Source organism: Vulpes vulpes, chromosome 1 (assembly GCF_048418805.1).
Source record: "Vulpes vulpes isolate BD-2025 chromosome 1, VulVul3, whole genome shotgun sequence".
Classification (NCBI taxonomy): domain Eukaryota; kingdom Metazoa; phylum Chordata; class Mammalia; order Carnivora; family Canidae; genus Vulpes; species Vulpes vulpes.
Genome location: NC_132780.1, coordinates 199,723,697 through 199,741,247, shown reverse-complemented (window position 1 = coordinate 199,741,247; position 17,551 = coordinate 199,723,697).

Below are 17,551 nucleotides of genomic sequence, written 5' to 3'. Positions count from 1 at the left end.
GTTAATAATTATCATGTTGTAAAGAAAATAAAGAGAAAACAGACTCCTACGAAATTCTGCATAGCGTTTGTTTTGTTTTTCAGTTGTAGAGAAATGGCTACGAGTTGTTAATTATGCTAAGGGTTATTAAAAGTTTATATTCAACAGTAGTTTATGCTAGTGTACTTGAATCCATTGATAAGCTTAGGGGTATATATTTTATAAAGTGGTTGAAAAGCAGTTATTTCCTAACCTTTTTAAGCCACTGCCTCCTGTGAGAGCTTAATGAAAGCTATGAATTCCTTTCCCCTAAAACTTACATGTGCACATAAAATTTTGTCTATATATAAAGATGCAATGCATAGAATCATCTGAAGCCCTGCCTTGGGCATATATGACACATCTGGGCATAAACCAAACAATCATTGAAGTCCTTCCTCTAAATAATTCAAAACATTTCTGACAATTATTTCTGATGGACTCAATATTATTTTGTGACAATTATTGGATGCATATGAATGCAGCTTAGAGTCAACTATGAGGCTTGCATTTACTGAAGTGTTGCATTTACTGTCCCACACTCCAGCTGTTCTTTTTAGAAGCAATAGAGGCTAAATTCAAAGGTCACTTTAAACTCAAACAAAGAAAAAATGCCAAATATAATGATGCCCCCAGTTACTTACCCATTTTGGCCCGTGTCTTTGATTTATTTGAAGGCTGTGTAGTGGCAGAGACCACTGCAGTTGACATAGAAAACATTAGTGTCCCAAAATAATGCAACTCTCTTTCCAGCATCATTCCAAGCTACTGTCTTTTAATGTCACTTCCCTTAATGTGGCTTCGCCTTTAACTTGTATACAGGCAGTTGTGGTTGGGAGGCCAAAGAAGTTAACTTATAAAACTCCAGGACATTCTTTTTACAGACACAGAACAGATAGCTAGGTCTGGGAAAGGCAAAATATTCGCTCAGCTGACACAGACTTGTAATGATAATGTTAGGGATGGTGAAATAGTTAAACTTAAAATCCAAGGAAATCCGATAACTAAGAGTATGTTAACTATAAGCAACAACAATCTTGAGGTGAGGATAACAGCATTCAAGAATTTTGACTAGATAATTAGGTAGAGAAATCAAAACACATAAATAAATAGCCTCCTCTCATTTTCCATTTGTTCAAAGTGATGGACTTTAGTAATATCAAAACATGTGTAACATTTGTCAAATACTAAATTCTAAACAAAGTTAATTTATTTGCTTTGTAATAACTTTTCACTCACTCAAAAAAATATTTACTGAGAGCCCACCATATTCCAGGAATTATGACTGATGAAGGAGATAAAATAATAAATGATACACAATCTCTGCCTCAAGTAGCCTCAGGCTTAGTGAGAAAAACAGACAGGCATATGGAAAAAAATTAATACTATGTGACAAGTGCTTTGATGGGGGAAAGTGCAGGTATCAGAAGGGCAGAGAGATCAACTAACTGCTACAAATAGGATATTAAAACAATAAGACTTCAAATATCAATAAAAATACCTAGAAAATGATAGGAGTAAGAATAAAGGAGGGTATACCAGATGGAGAAAACATATGAAAACCTCTGGAGACAAAAGAAGTGTAGGAGTTTATTGAAATGCTGGAGCTTGTAATTCAGGATGAGTAGATTAGGTTTCTACTGCCAGTGTAACAAATTACTATAAACATAAAACCTTTAAACAATGCAAAGTTATCATCTCACAGTCTATAGGTCAGGAGTCTGACCAAGGTTTCATGCGGTTAAAATCAAGATGCAGCAGGATTGCATTCCTTACTGGAGGCTTCGCAGAGAGAATCAGCTTTTAGGCCCATGAAGGTCGTTGGCAGAACTCAGTTGCCTCAGATCGTAGCTCTGAAGTATCCATGTCTTTTGTGGGGTCAACCTGGGGCTGCTATCACCTTCTAGAAACCACTCACATTATAGGGCTCAAAGTTCCCCTCATCTTCAAAGCCAGCAACGAGGGTCAAGTCTTGCCCCTTCCTCCTCCCTCCTGCTTTCTTTTTGCCTTATCTCTCTAACTTCAGCTAGGGAAGGGTCCCTGCTTTGATGGATTCATATGATTAATTTGCACTCATTCAGATAATATAGGATATTCTCCTCTTTCAAGATTTGTAAATTTGATTACCTCTATGAAGTCCCTTTTGCCATATGTATTATTCAGCTAATCTGCCATTAAAAAAAAAAAAAAACACCATGGACTTGGTGGCTTAAACAATAGACATTTATCTTCTCACAGTTTTGGAGACTGAGAGGTCCAAGGTCAAGGTGTGGCCAATGTGGTGTCTGGTGAAAGCTCTTTTCCTGGATTGTAGATGGCCATCTTCTCACTATGAACTCATTTGGTCTTTCCTGGTACTTGTATGCAGATGGAGACACATATTTTTTCTTAGAAGGTCATTAATCCCATCCTGAGGGCCCCGACCTCATGAACTAATCTAACTCTACTTAACTCCCTAAAATTTCATTTCCAAATACCATCACATTGAGGATTAGGGCTTCAACATATAAATTTGAGGGGACACAACCAGTTTATATGACCAGGCAATGTAATATATTCACAGGTTCTGAATATTAGGGTATGGGCAACTTTGCAAGGGAGGGCATTATTCACCCTATTAAACTGGGCAAATATGGAGATGAGACTAGAGATGTAAATAGAAGGAAGATAATAATAATAAGCCTTATAGGGCAGGGTGGGAAGCAAGACTTGATTCTGAAGGCAACAGGAAAATGCTGCAAAATTTTCCAGAAGATTGCAATGTAATCAGATTTACATTTAGATTGATCATGTTGGCTTCAATATTGAGACTGGACTGGAGAAGGATCTGAAATAGTGATGCTACTTATATGGTAAAACAGTGATAATATTCAGGAGACTTTGAAACATCTGGATAAAACAGTACTTGACAAATACAGAGGCAGTATTCTTCAGGAAAATAGAACTATGATATATGAAAGAGATAGAAAAAATCAAACTTAATGATTAATTATGTGTGGGAATGTGGAAGAAGAGACAAATAGTTAATACATAGATAGGAATTTCTCTAGTTTGGTAAAGATGAAAATAATCATTTATTGACATAGGAAAATCATGGAAGCAGGATTGGGGAGAATGATTTTACACATTTTTAGATAAAAGTTCTTGTGAAAAATTCAATGTGGATATCAAGCAAGCAGCTAGATAATCCAATTTGGTTCTCAGAAGATTTATGAGAGTTGAAAATTCAGTTTAGAATGCTTACTTTCACTAATGGTCTGTGAATACAGGAGATACAGAGGCCATTTTGGGAAATAAGCAGAGAAGAATGCTGGGAATCATTGCTCTCTTAGGAATGGTCATAAACAAAGTAGGTCAAAGAGGAGATGAGGAATGGAGATAAAACAAGTTAGGGGAAACCCAGTAAGTATAATGTCATGGGAGCCTAGAGGAGGTAGATTTTTGTAGTAAATATATCAAGTAGTTTAAGTATTATCCATAATTCTGGCATCCAGAAGGGGGGTTTTAGAAAAAGCAGGTTTGATGAAATTATGTGGAAAGAGAGACAAAGTGCATTGGTGAATAAATGAGAAGAGGACTGTGAAGGCAGTAAGTAAAGTAATCTTTAAAAACCTGGTAAAAAGAGGGGCCGATAAAAATGAGTTTTTATTTGTTTGTTTTTGTCAGGTTAATTCATGTGAGATATGCCAGATATGTATTTTTCCCAACATTTTATTATAATTAGCTTTAAATATATTTAAAAACTGGAAAGAATTTTACAGCGAATATCCATACACCTGCCACTAATACATTGTTAATTATTATTATTCAATTAATATTTTACTACCTTTGCATTACCGCATCTATTCATCTATCCAGTCCTCTTCCCATTCATCGATCCAATTTATTTTTGATGCTTTGCTCAGTAATTTGTAGCTATCAATACATTTCCCCCCAAATATGCATATAGTTAAAGGAGCCAATGTTTATTTATGATTCTTTTAATTTTTGAGATAAAATTTACATAAAATGAAATGCAAAAATCTTTTAAGTATACCTTACATGGACTTGTGACAAATGCATGAGGATTTGCAATCAAAACCCCTCTCAAGACACACAGCACTGGAATCAACATAGAAAGCTCCCACTTCCCACTTCCCAGCCAATCACTCTCCAGAGGCAATCAATATTCTGATATTTTGCACTTTGTATTGGTTTCACCTCTTTTAGAATTCATACAAATAACAATTTACATTGTGAATCGTCTTTTAAAGACTACTTTAAATGAGCGTACTTTTTGATATGTCCACGTTATTGTATGTATTAGTAATTCATTTATTTTTATTACTATTGAATGAATGCACAACAGTGTATTTGATAGAAATGTAAGATGTTTCTGGCACTTATGAATAAAGACTTTCTCACATTGTTATAAAAGTTTCTTTGAGTGTATATGGTTTTATTTTTCTTGGGTGATTACCTAGGTGTAGGATAACGTGCTTGTAGAGTATGTATTCATTTAGGGATACAAGAAGCTGTCAAAATGTTTTCCTAAACGGTTCTCCAACAATGTAAGAGAGTTCCAGTTTCTCCACATACTCCTTAATATCTATGATTGACAATCTCTTCAATTGAATTCATTCAAGTGGAGACATAGTAGTATCTTGCAGTTTTAATTTACATTTCTCTAATGACTAGTGATATTAGACAATTTCATGTGTTTACTGTCCTATTATATATTCTTTTATGAAATATCTATTTGAATATTTGTCCATTTCTAATAGGGTTGTTTCTATTTTTATAAATGACTTAAAGAATTCTTAAAGCACCCAAAATACCAGTTTTTTGTCAAATGTTTATTTTACAAATATTTTACTTAACATGTGGCTTACCTGTTTACCTTTCTTATTAATCTATTTTGATGAGCAGAGACTACTGATTCTCATAATTCCTCTTATTTTTCTTTAATGGTTACTGCTTTCTGTGTTTAAGAAATATATGTCTACCCCTTGATACGAAAATATTCCCCTATGTTATTTCCATAAAAATTCTAATATTTTTAGGTTAAGTAGTTAAGTTTATGATCAATCTCAAGTTAGTGTTTTTGTGTTGAGTGAGGTAGTGGTTAAGTATCATTGCTTTTCATATTGATATCAGGTTGTTCTCTAACACCATTTGGTGAAAAGACATTTCTTTCTTGGTCCATCATTCTGTGGTCTATTAGCTGTGCAATGCATTACATCTACAAAATGTACATATCTTAACTAAAAAAAAATTTTTATTGCTGAAAAATGCTAACCATCATCTGAACCTTCAACATGTCACAGTCTCTTGCTGGTGGAGGCTGCTGACTAATCAGGGTGATGGTTGTTGAAAGTTGGGATGGTCATGACAATTTCTTAAAAAAGACAATGAAGACATTTGCCACATTGATTGACTCTTCCTTTCATGAATGATTTCTTGGCAGCATGTGATGCTGCTGTTTGATAGCATTTTACCCACAGTAGGACTTCTTTCAAAATTACAGTCAATTCTTTCAAACCCTGCCACTGCTTTGTCACCTAAGTTTCTAGTACAGTTTAAATCCTTTGTTGTCATTTCAACAATCTTAATAGCACCTTTGCCAAAAGTAGAATCCATCTCAAAAAAACACTTTCTTTATTCATCCATAAGAAGCAATTCCTCATTTGTTTATCAGGAATTTGGAGTATTTAAGTCATGTCTTTAGGCTACACTTTTAATTCAAATTCTTGTTATTTCCACCATATCTGTAGTTACTTCCTCTACTAAAGTCTTGAACCCCTAAGAGTCGTCCATGAAGACTGGAATCAACTTCTTCCAAATTCCTCTAAATGTTGATGTTTTGACCTTTTCCCATAAATCATGAATATTCTTTTTTTAAAGATTATTTATTCATGAGAGAAAGAGGCAGAGTCACAGGGAGGGGAGAAGCAGGCTCCGTGCCATGAGCCCAAATGCAGGACTCGATCCCAGGACCCCGGGATCATGGCCTGAGCTGAAGGCAGATGCTCAACCACTGAACCACCCAGGCATCCCAATCATGAATAGTCTTAATGGTATCTAGAATGATGAATCCTTTCCAGAAGATTTTCTTTTTTTTTTTTCCAGAAGATTTTCAATTTACTCTGCCCAGATCCATCAGAGAAACACTATCTATGGCAGTTAGAGCCTTTCAAAATATATTTCATTTTTAAAAGATTTTATTTATTTATTTATGAGAGAGAGAGAGAGAAAGAGAGAGAGAAAAATAGCAAGAGAGAGAAGGAGCAGGGTGGGGTGGGGGTCAGAGAGAGAGGGAGAAGCAGGCTCTCCAAGGTGTGGCTTGACCCCAGGACTCTGGGATCATGGCCTGAGCTGAAGGCAGATGCCCAACTGACTGAACCACTCAGGTGCCCTTCAAAATGTATCTCTTAAGTAGTAGGACATGAAAGTTGAAATGGCTCCTTGATCCATGGATTAGCAGGCATGAAAACATTACTCTTGTCATATAGCTCCTTTTGAGCTCTTGGGCTATGAAGTACATTGTCAATAAGCAGTAATATTCCAAAAGGAATTTTTTTTTTGTCTAGTAAGTCTCAACAGTAGCTTAAAATATTCAGTAAACCATGTTATAAACAGATGCGCTGTCATCCAGGCTTTGTTGTTTCACTTACAGAGCACAGGCAAAGGAGATTTAGAATTATTCTCAATGGTTTCAGGATTCTCAGGCTGGCAAATGAGCACTGGCTTTAATTTGAAGTCACTAGCTGCATTAACCTCTGCAAGAGAGTCACCCTGTCCTTTGAAGCTTTGAAGCCAGGCATTGACTTCTCTCTAGCGATGAAAGTCTTCGATGTTATCTTCTTCCAAGGTAAGACTATTTTATCTATATTGAAAATCTATTGTGTAGTGTGGTCACCATCACTAATGATCTTAGCTAGATCATTGGATAACTTGCTGCAGCTTCTACTTGATGCTTCATCGTGCACTTTAATGTTATAAAGACAACACCTTTCCTTAAAGCTCCTAAACCAAGCCCAGCTAGCTTCAAACTTTTCTTCTGCCCCTTTCTCATTTCTCTTAGTCTTCACATAATTGAAGAGAATCCTTGCTCTAGATTAAGCTGTGGCTAAAGGGAATGTTGTGGCTGGTTTGATCTCTCTAGTCCTCCGAAACTTTCTTCATATCAACAATAAGGCCATTTCACTTTCTTATCATTTGTGTGCGCATGAAAGTAGCCTATTTCCTTCAAGAACTTTTCCTCCGCATTCACAACTTGCCTACTTGGCGTAATGGGCTACCTTTCAGTCTATCTAGGCTTTTGACATGCTTTCTTCACTAAGCTTAATCATTGCTAGCTTTCGATTTATGTGAGAGATGTGTGACTCTCCCTTCCACTTGAACACTGAGAAGCCATTGCAGGGTTCTTAATTGGCCTATTTCAATATTGTTGTGTCTCAGGGAATAGAGAGGCCCCAGGCGAGAAGGAGGGATGAAGGAACAGCTGGTTGATGGAGCACTCAGAACACAAACATTTATCAATTCACTTCACTGTCTTATAAAGGTGTGGTTTGCATGCCCTGAAATAATCACAATAATAACATCAAACATCACTGCTCACAGATCACCATAACAAACACAGTAATAATGAAAATGCTTAAAATATTGTAAGAAATACCAAAATATGACACAGACACACAAAATTAGCAAATGCTGCTGGAAAAATGGTGCCAATAGACTTGTTCAACAAAAAGTCACCACAAACCTTCAATTGGTAAAAAAAAAAAAAAAAAAAATGGTATCTGTAAAGTGCAATAAAGATCCATAAAACAAATTATGCCTGCAATTTTTTTAAGTAGGCCATGAACTTAGATGAACAAAAATTTGAAACTATCCTTTTTCTCTGCAGAACAGTAGCTCAAGTGTAAGTTCACTTTTTCCCCCCTCGTCAGCTGGTCATAAAAGCAGTTAAGAGAGTGGGGTAGAGCCTAACATAGTGCCTCACCCCCCTCTCACTGGATGTCTTCTTTCTGAGATTCACATTTCAATTTCTAGCATTTATGCTTTCAGTGAAATCTGCCTTCCATTTCTCCATGAGAGTAAAACATAGATTTCTCTCTGAGTTCCAGATACCCTCTAGTAGCCAACCTGACTTTGGCAGATCTTAGGTTAGAGCTTATAAAAAAGAAAACTGCTAAAAAAAAAAAGGCAGGAAACTTACCCTAGAGCTCTTCTCTTGTCTAAATGTTAAGTCCTCTATATCAACCTGATTTTATTCACTATCCAGTATCTTCAGGTAGTTGTTTTATATATTTTTCTGAGTTTTGTTTTTCATATGCCTAATGGTTAGGCATTAGGAATTTGCTCAATCATTATGAGGAAGGGAAACTTATTTGTTTTTAAGGTGGAGATATTTGAAGCATTTAGAGGACTGTGAGAAATAATCAGAAAAGAAGGAAATTAAACAGATGATGAAGAGACAGAGAAAAGTGATGGAGTTTGGGCACTAACAGAGAAAGAAAGAGACATCCAGCAAATAGATGTATGAGCCTTAGGAAGGGACGAGTAGCAAATGGAGAAATGGAAAGGATGTGTTATGAAGATAAAGTTTGTAAATAATTTCAAACACATTGAGTGTCTCTATCACACTTTCTATTATCTAAGTTGTAGAAAAGTCTAGCTATGGTGTATAGTTATGACTATTTTGGTAATATTATACAACCTTGTATTTAAGGAGAAAAAAATGACTGTAAATATTCCACCAACCATATTCTTATTTCCAACTCTCTAATTGAGCTTCCCAAAGCTTTCTACACCTGTACTTGGCTTCAGGATGGATGGCCTGCCTACCTGTGTGAGGTGTTTCTTATTTGAAAAACTCAGGAACTTAAATTCAATGTCTTTGTTCACAAATTGGCTTTTAATAAGAAAACTAATATATGACAAAATAATAAATAAATAAAACAAGATGTAATAAAAGAACCATTAAGGACTAGAATACAAAAGACCGTCGAGGACCTTTAATTTCTTTTTAAAGAAAGCCTTATGAACTGATTTCCAGACTTATAATTCCTTCACAGTACAAAAGTGGGAACAAATTCCATGTCTTTCAGGCAGATGGATGAAAAGATGTGCCAAAAACAGTCACTTCACTGGGCCTAAAAGAGACCAGCCAAGCTATTGGTGATGATGGGGACAGATGGAAAAGATGGGAAAGACTGAAGACTGCAGTATGCCCAAAATGTAACAGTTATTTGGGTTGGTATTATACCTACCTCTACTTACCCCAATTTTGCTGAAAAATGGCAATAAACTTATAAGTGAACAGAAAAATAATGTGGGCAGCTTCACTCAATTTCCCCATGTCTCAAATTGCTTCACCCAAAGGTAATACCTTGACTCAACAAGACTTGTGTCTTTACGCTAAAACACTGCTAAGATAATGAGACTGTGACCTCCCAGCAGCAGTGGCAGCATGGAATAAGAGTTGGGTTAACCTGGGATGCCTGAATGGCTCAGTGGTTGAGCATCTGCTTTCAGCCCAGGGCAGGATCCTGGAGACCTGGGATTGAGTCCCATGCTGGGTTCCCTGTGTGGAGCCTGCTTCTCCCTCTGCATGTGTCTCTGCCGCTCTCTGTGTGTCTCTCATGAATGAATGAATGAATGAATGAATAAATAAATAAATAAATAAATAAATAAATAAATAAATAAATCTTAAAAAAATAAAGTTGGATTAACCAGAACTGAGGTCAGTCTTCTCAGCGCTATGGCTCAGTACCAGATGAACTGAATACCTGGCTGCTCAGTTTAAGTACAAGACACAGAAATAAGCTCATATTTTCTGGTGAATAAAAACCAAAATGTTAAAAAAAAAAAAAAACCAAAATGTTACTACACCTGACTCATCATTGTTCTTCTATATAAAGTGTCCAGTACAATTTTTCTTTAAAGCATAGGAAATACAAAGATGCAAGTAATGTGACACATAACCAAGAATAAAATTAATAGAGATTAGCCTGCAGATGAGCCAGACACTGGAATTAGCAGACAAATACTGTTTTTTTTTTTTCAGACAAAGACTCTAAAGAAGTTATTGGCAGTAAATTCACAAATATACAGAAAATATACAAATAATTGGTGAATATAGAAATCTCAGAAAAAACATGAAAGATATACAAAAGAACAAACTAGTGCTTCTTTAAAAAAATACTAAAATCTCTGTAATACGTATATAGCAGAAATACAAGAAGATTCAAAAAGTAGAATGAAGACAAGAGACTATCTTGGGACATGATGCTTTCTCTTGGGTTTTCTTTTTCATCTCATAAATCCCAAACATGGAGTTGAAGAAACTGACAACCCAGAAAGGTCAATAGGAATAGACAACAAAAGCTCTAACACTACTCCCTAGCTGACAAATCAGAAAATGGGCAATATGGCAAGATATAAAACTGTGTCCCTTACCCACCATACTAGCTAGAGCCAGGTGGGGAGCTAGACTTGTACCCTCAGGAAGCTATACTGAGGCACTCCAAAGCCACTGTTATGATTGGTTCAGAGAAGGCCAAGAAGGGAGTTGAGAACTTCATCCCTGTTAGCTAGTAATAAGGTCACCACCACTTCCCTGTCCCTGAGCTCCACCAGTCAGTGGAGACAACATGAGGAGCCGGACTGCCATCCCTGGCTAGAGCCCGTCCCCTGGGATAGTGTTGGAGAAGACAGAGTGGAATGCCCAGGGGTTAAGAGGCAATCTGCACTCTGGTGTCTTTAGAAATCACTCGGGGTATCTGACCTCCTACTCCTGCCCAATAGCAATGAAGGATGCTTCAGGTGTCAATGGAAGCCAAGTGGGGAACCTGGACTTTCATTATCACCTTAGCATTAATAAAGGTGCACTCTGTCTTCCACTGACACAGCAGTATCAGAGGAAGCCAACTAAAATTGAAAATTTACATAAGATAAAATTTCCTAACATGTTACAAAAGTATCAAAGTTTCTTTTTTTTTTTAATTTTTTTAATTATTTATTTATGATAGTCACAGAGAGAGAGAGAGGCAGAGACACAGGCAGAGGGAGAAGCAGGCTCCATGCACCGGGAGCCCGACGTGGGATTCGATCCCGGGTCTCCAGGATCGCGCCCTGGGCCAAAGGCAGGCGCCAAACCGCTGCACCACCCAGGGATCCCAGTATCAAAGTTTCAATCAAAAATTGTCATACCAAGAACCAGGGAAATCTCAAAGTAAACGATAAAAGATAAGCAATAGATGCTGGCACCAAGAAGATAGATACATTAGAAGAATCTGACAAGTTTTAAAGTGATGATGATAAAAATGTCTAAGTAAAGAATTATGAACACAATTTCAACAAATGAAAAATTAAAAAAATTCAACAAAGAGACTTTGCAAAAAATGGAATATACAAAAAAGAAAGAAATGACAATTTTTCAAACTAAAATACATAACTGAAATAAAAATCTCAACAGAAAGATGAAAAGGTAGGAAGAAAAGGGGACAGAGGAAAGTATTAATGAACCAGAAAATGGAATAGGAGACATTACCCAAATTGAAATGAAATTTTCTAAACACAAAGGAAACAATAAATGAATAAACTTTGGAATATCGGGAAGAAAGGAAGAAGACAGCAGGCAAAAATATGGTTAAGTAAAATTGACTTTTCTTCTTCTCTTGAATTTTATAAATTCTCTTTGATGATTGAAACAAAAATTTTTTTTGAAACAAAAATTATAGCACTGTCTGATATGGTTATAAATTTATGTAAAGGAAATGTTTTCAATAACTGTATTATAAAAGCAAGCAGCTAAGGTGGATAAAGTGCACTCCAGGTCAAATAAAGTAGAGACAGAGAGGGATAGTGCATTAAAAAATAAATTAAATCTACCAAGAGGACATAGCAACCCTAAATGTGTTTGCACAAACAACAGAGGTGCAAAATATGGGAAGCAAAAAGTGATAGAACTTTACAGTAATTAAATTTCTTAATATTTAAAAAGTGAACAGAGAAATAGACAAATTCACAATTATATTGGAGATACTGATAGCCTTCCCTCAACAGCTGATAGAGCGGGATGGGAAATTAATGAGGACTTAGAAGATTCAGCACCATCAACAGAAGGATGTAGTCAATATTTTTAGAATACTGCGCTCAACATCAGCAGGACACACAAATTTTTTTTTAAGAACTCATGGAACAAATTTTGATACAGACTAAACCCTAGGCCATAACTCAGAACGTGAAAAATACAAAAGAAATGGAGTCATACAGAGCTTGTTCTCTGATCATAATGCAATTGCATACTGGAATTCAATATGATTAACACAAAAAAGAAAATCTCCAAAGATTTTAAGACTAGAAAGCATAATTCTAAGTAATCCAGTAATCAAAGAGCCACTCTCAGAGGAAAGAGCAAATAAATTCTCAAGGACCTAAATGCCCATGAGCAGAATGATGCATATACAGATTCTAATATATTCATACAATGGAAAACTACTCAGTAGTAAGAGGGAATGAAGACTTGGCAACAAGAATTAACAAGAATTAATGTCAGAATCATGCTGAGAAAAAGAAGCCAGTCATGCCCGGGAGACTTCAGTAACAAACCAAACTAACCCAAGGATATAGAAGTCAGAGGGGTGGTTCCATATGGCGGGTGAGGTGCAGCCAGACAGCAAGTGGGTGGAAGGGAATTTTCCAAGAAGATGGGAATGTACTATATCTTGATTACAGTGTGGATGACGGGGGCCCATGGATGGCTCAGCGGTTGAGCATCGGCCTTCAGCTCAGGGCATGACCCCGGGGTCCCAGGATCGAGTCCCTCATCGGGCTCCCTGCAAGGAGCCTGCTTCTCCCTCTGCCTGTGTCTCTGCCTCTTCTCTGTGTGTCTCTCATGAATAAATAAATAAAATCTTTTAAAAAAAGTGTGGATTACATAGATGTATATGGTTTTCAAAGCTCATCAAATCCTATACTTAATGTCTCAACATCATTTTATTGTCATATCACCTCATTAAAGATACAAAAAATAAATAAATAAAAGTAAAACAGGATAATTCTTAACAGTATCCCCTTTTCCTTACATATTGCTTACATATTGCCAAATGCTGTTGCTCTATCTGTTCTCTAGACTATCTCTTAGAGTTGATGGTCTCCTCTTCAGCCTTGTTGCCACTGCCCTGGATTAGATCCTCTGTGGACCAGGATGATCCTCATAGTTCCAGCCCTGCCTTCAGTCTTCTTAAACCATTGTCCCCAAAGTTCCCAACTGATTAAAAAAAAAAAAAGTTAATGCCTCCCATAGATAAGGTTCTGGTTCCTTGGCAGGCATACAAGGCACACCTTGACTTGGGCCATTCAGTTCACCATTAAACTATGTGCTTTGTTCACAAAATAAGACAAATCCTTATTCTTTTTAATATTCCTGGTGCCATGGACACTGCGTGGCTCATAATAAGTCTTCATGAATGTTTGCTGAAAGTACAGATTAGTTGATGCTCCTCAACTGGCTACATTCTGCTATGATTCTGAGGTCTTCTTTTGTCAAAGTGAATAAGATATCATTGTACAAATGTTGCAGAATTTTTACTAGAACAACATGGCTTGAACCTATTTAAAAATTTGGCTTCTAGCCAGATATGAACTAAAATATTTTTTCTAGTAATTATCATAAATTGCAATTGGTAAAGCAGATATTGATACATAAAGAACAATTTCTGATTGGGATCTACACATTGGCAACACAAAAAATGTCCTAACAAATTCCTCATATCTGATTTCTTTTCTTTTCATAAAAACTGATTGAAAGAACTTTGTAGGGGCCCCTGGGGGGCTCCGTGGTTGAGCACTTGCCTTCAGCTCAGGTCGTGATCCCGGGGTCCTGGGATCAAGTCCCGCATTTGGGCTCCCTGCATGGAGCCTGCTTCTCCCTCTGCCTGTGTCTCTGCCTCTCTCTGTGTGTCTCTCATGAATAAATAAATAAATAATCTTAAAAAAAAAAGACAAGGTTTTGTATTCACTGGGAAAAGTAGTCATTTAAGGAAATTAAACAAAGAAAATATATGCACTAATACCACATTAAGTAGAAATACAGCTCATAGCTTAAAACTAATTAGCATTCTTTAAAAACATCCTTCAAATGGTCAGGATTAAAAGTATTTTTACCCTAGGTATTAATTCTAAGTTCTCAAAAACATAAACCCGCAAATATTTCAAAGTCTAAAGCATTTTGCCAGGTTCCTGATATTCCTTTTAAATTTATATTTTCATAAATAAAGATTAATATTAAGTCAAATCAATTACTTTGGACAGTTTGCTAATTCAACCCAAATTGCACTCAAGGTTTATTAATCTTTTGATAAACTCTACACCACTTGAAGTCTTTGAAGATAAATTGTCACAAGCCCAACAAGATTAACGATGCTCTTTCTCTGCTTCAAGAACATAAGAAAACACTGATGAATATGTGATTAAGTTATTCTTTCAACATCCTGTAGGATGGAACTGCAGTGCAAACATGAGGTCTACCTTTGGCCAAAAGCTTTATTCCTTTACCCTAAATAATACACTTGATGATAAATTTCTGGCAGGCAATAATGTGTCAACAGGTCACACTTAGGAAGCTCCTGGGTTTCAAAAATCTAAGATTAGGAAGGAAAAGACCTTAAATGAAGTGTGTGGTATATCCCTGAGGTTCTTTGTCATCTAATTTGTCATTAAAAATAATTTAATAAGTTACTTCAGTAAGATGCAATGCCAGGAGTGAGAAAACCTGTGTCCTTGTTTTGGCTTTGCGACTGACTGAGGTCTGGACTCTGAAGCAAACCTCTCCATTTATCAGAGTTGGCCTTTCAATGTTTGAACTATAATCATAACAACATTTACTTTCTTTACCCTGAAGTTCTAAAAAGAAAGGGCCTCGCAGTCAGATGAACTTAGATTTAAAATATTAGATGGGTCTATGTATACAATGGAATATTCCTCAGCCATTAGAAATGACAAATATCCCCCATTTGCTTCAATGTGGATGGACCTGGAGGGTATGATGCTGAGTGAAGTCAGTCAATCGGAGAAGGACAATGATCATACGGTCTCACTGATACAGGGAATATAAGAAATAGTAAAGAGAATAAAGGGGAAAGGAGAGAAAATGAGTGGGGAAAATCAGAAAGGGAGACAGAACATGAGAGACTCCTAACTCTGGGAAACGAACTAGGGGTGGTGGAAGGGGAGGAGGGCGGGGGGTGGGGGTGACTGGGTGATGGGCACTGAGGGGGGCACTTGACGGGATGAGCACTGGGTGTTATTCTGCATGTTGGCAAATTGAACACCAATAAAACATAAATTTATAAAAAAAAAGAAAAAAAAATGTCCAGGTAGTAAGACAGCAAAAAAAAAAGAAAATCGATTTTATAAAAAAAAAAATTTAAATCTAGAAATAATCTAAAATACTCCAAAACTATTAAAATTAAGATGTGAACTTTGCAAGATCACCGAGTACACATTTGATATACAAAAATCAATTTTATTTTTATAATACCTGCAACAAACAGTGGTGATAAAATTATTTAAAGAATGATACCACTTACAAAATGAAAGCAACGTATCTAGGGACCTATCTGGGGATGGTATAACTAGAAGATATATTTTATGCAAATCTAACCAAAGACGGGCACATTCTGTACATAGAGGATGACATGATATTATTTAGGGAAATCAGTGAACATGTAAATACATGGCAAAATATAACACATTTAGGTTTCAGACTTGTATGGATTGAAAGATTGAAGAGATGATAATCCCTCCTAAAATGATCTGTAGTAAACATGAGAGGCTCCTAACTCTGGGAAATGAACAAGGGGTAGTGGAAGGGGAAGTGGGCGGGGGGCTGGGGGGACTGGGTGACGGGCAATGAGGGGGGCACTTGGCGGGATGAGCACTGGGTGTTATGCTATATGTGAGCAAATTGAACTCTAATAAAAAAAATTAAAAAAAATAAATAAATCCTAGCTGTGCACTTGCTGCCGCCAGTATGGCCTTTGGCCAGATAATTTCTCAAAATTTTGTTTCCTTGTGGTATGTGGTAGGGATGAGTATCTTTAAGTGAGTTGTCTTGAAGATTAAATGAAATATTGGCTCTTTAGTTGAAATGTTCCTCCTGACATCTAGGTTCTTCAGGTGACAAGCGCTAGAGAGCCAAACTGCTGCGCATGTGATACTGAGCAATATGACAGGAGGTCCAGTCTCCGGCTGTGTCCTTTCCACGCACTCTCCCAAGGTGATGTCTTACAACCCCCAGGTTCATACCGTCCTTGGTCTTGTTTGTATCTTCTATGAACCTACCGACTGAGCTTGGACTCACCAGTGCCCTTGATCTCGAGGATGTCACGATCATACCTCAAGCCGATGCTCCAAAACGGTCGGGCTCGGTGTGCTGTGCTGCCACAGCAGGAACCTGGCTTAGCTCTTGTAACACAAACGGTTAAAAGAGGTCCCTGTTTACCGGGGCTGCTGCACCTGCTGCAGTGGCATGTGTCCCACTCCATGTCCTAGGCAAACAAGGGAGGTGGGTCGTCAACCTTATGGTCTATTTCCTGCCTGGGTGACTAGTAGAGTTCACTCGGGCCTGCATTGGCCCGTAAGGTGCAAGGAGGGACCATCTTCTGTGTTCAATTCTGCCAAAGTTGGGGACACAGGGTGGCTCAGTGGTTGAGCGTCTGCCTTGGGCTCAGGTCATGACCCCGGGGTCCTGGGATCAAGCCCCACATCGGGGACTTGCTTCTCCCTCTGCCTGTGTCTCTGCCTCTCTCTGTGTCTCTCATGAATAAATAAATAAAATCTTTAAAAAAATTTTTTGCCAAAGTTGAGCCAATGCCAAATTGGACAGAGTTTTCTAAACTACAGTTGTTTAAGAAATCCATCACCTTTCCTCTTAATCTCTCCTCTGGAACAATTGCCTTCTTTCAGGATGATGCCTTTGGGAAAGATTTGGTGTCTGAAAGGTGTCTGTGGCTCATCAGCTTTGAGCTTTCCCACCTCCAAACCCCCTACTCTCAGCAGACAATGGCTTTGAGAGACATCAGCTCTTCCCAAGAGGACAGAGTTCAGTAGCTTTGAATTTGCAGGGATGGTTTACCAATTTAGTCTCCCTTTCTTCCCAGAAAGTCCCTAGTTCCTTATACAAATTTGATTATATTGCCAAAAAAAACCCCATACAAATTATGTAGAGTAGATGTTCTTTACCAAAAAAGAAGACCCCAATCGCATCCCATAAATAATGCAGATTTAGAGAAAATAGTGTAGCACATTCTACACTATAATAGAATAGTTTTAACATCCCAAGTGATTTAGGTAATATCCAGATAAGCATGGGAAATACTTGGGAAATATATTATTTTTCATAGACCTTTGGCCTTTTTCCTCTGTAATATCTTATTCAGAAATGTGCATAGTGTCCTTGAAATAGCATTGATGGCTTCACAATACTGAGAGACCAAGACCTTTTGAGGTTAAACTTTCCAATAAAATTAAAATGTTCCTAGAC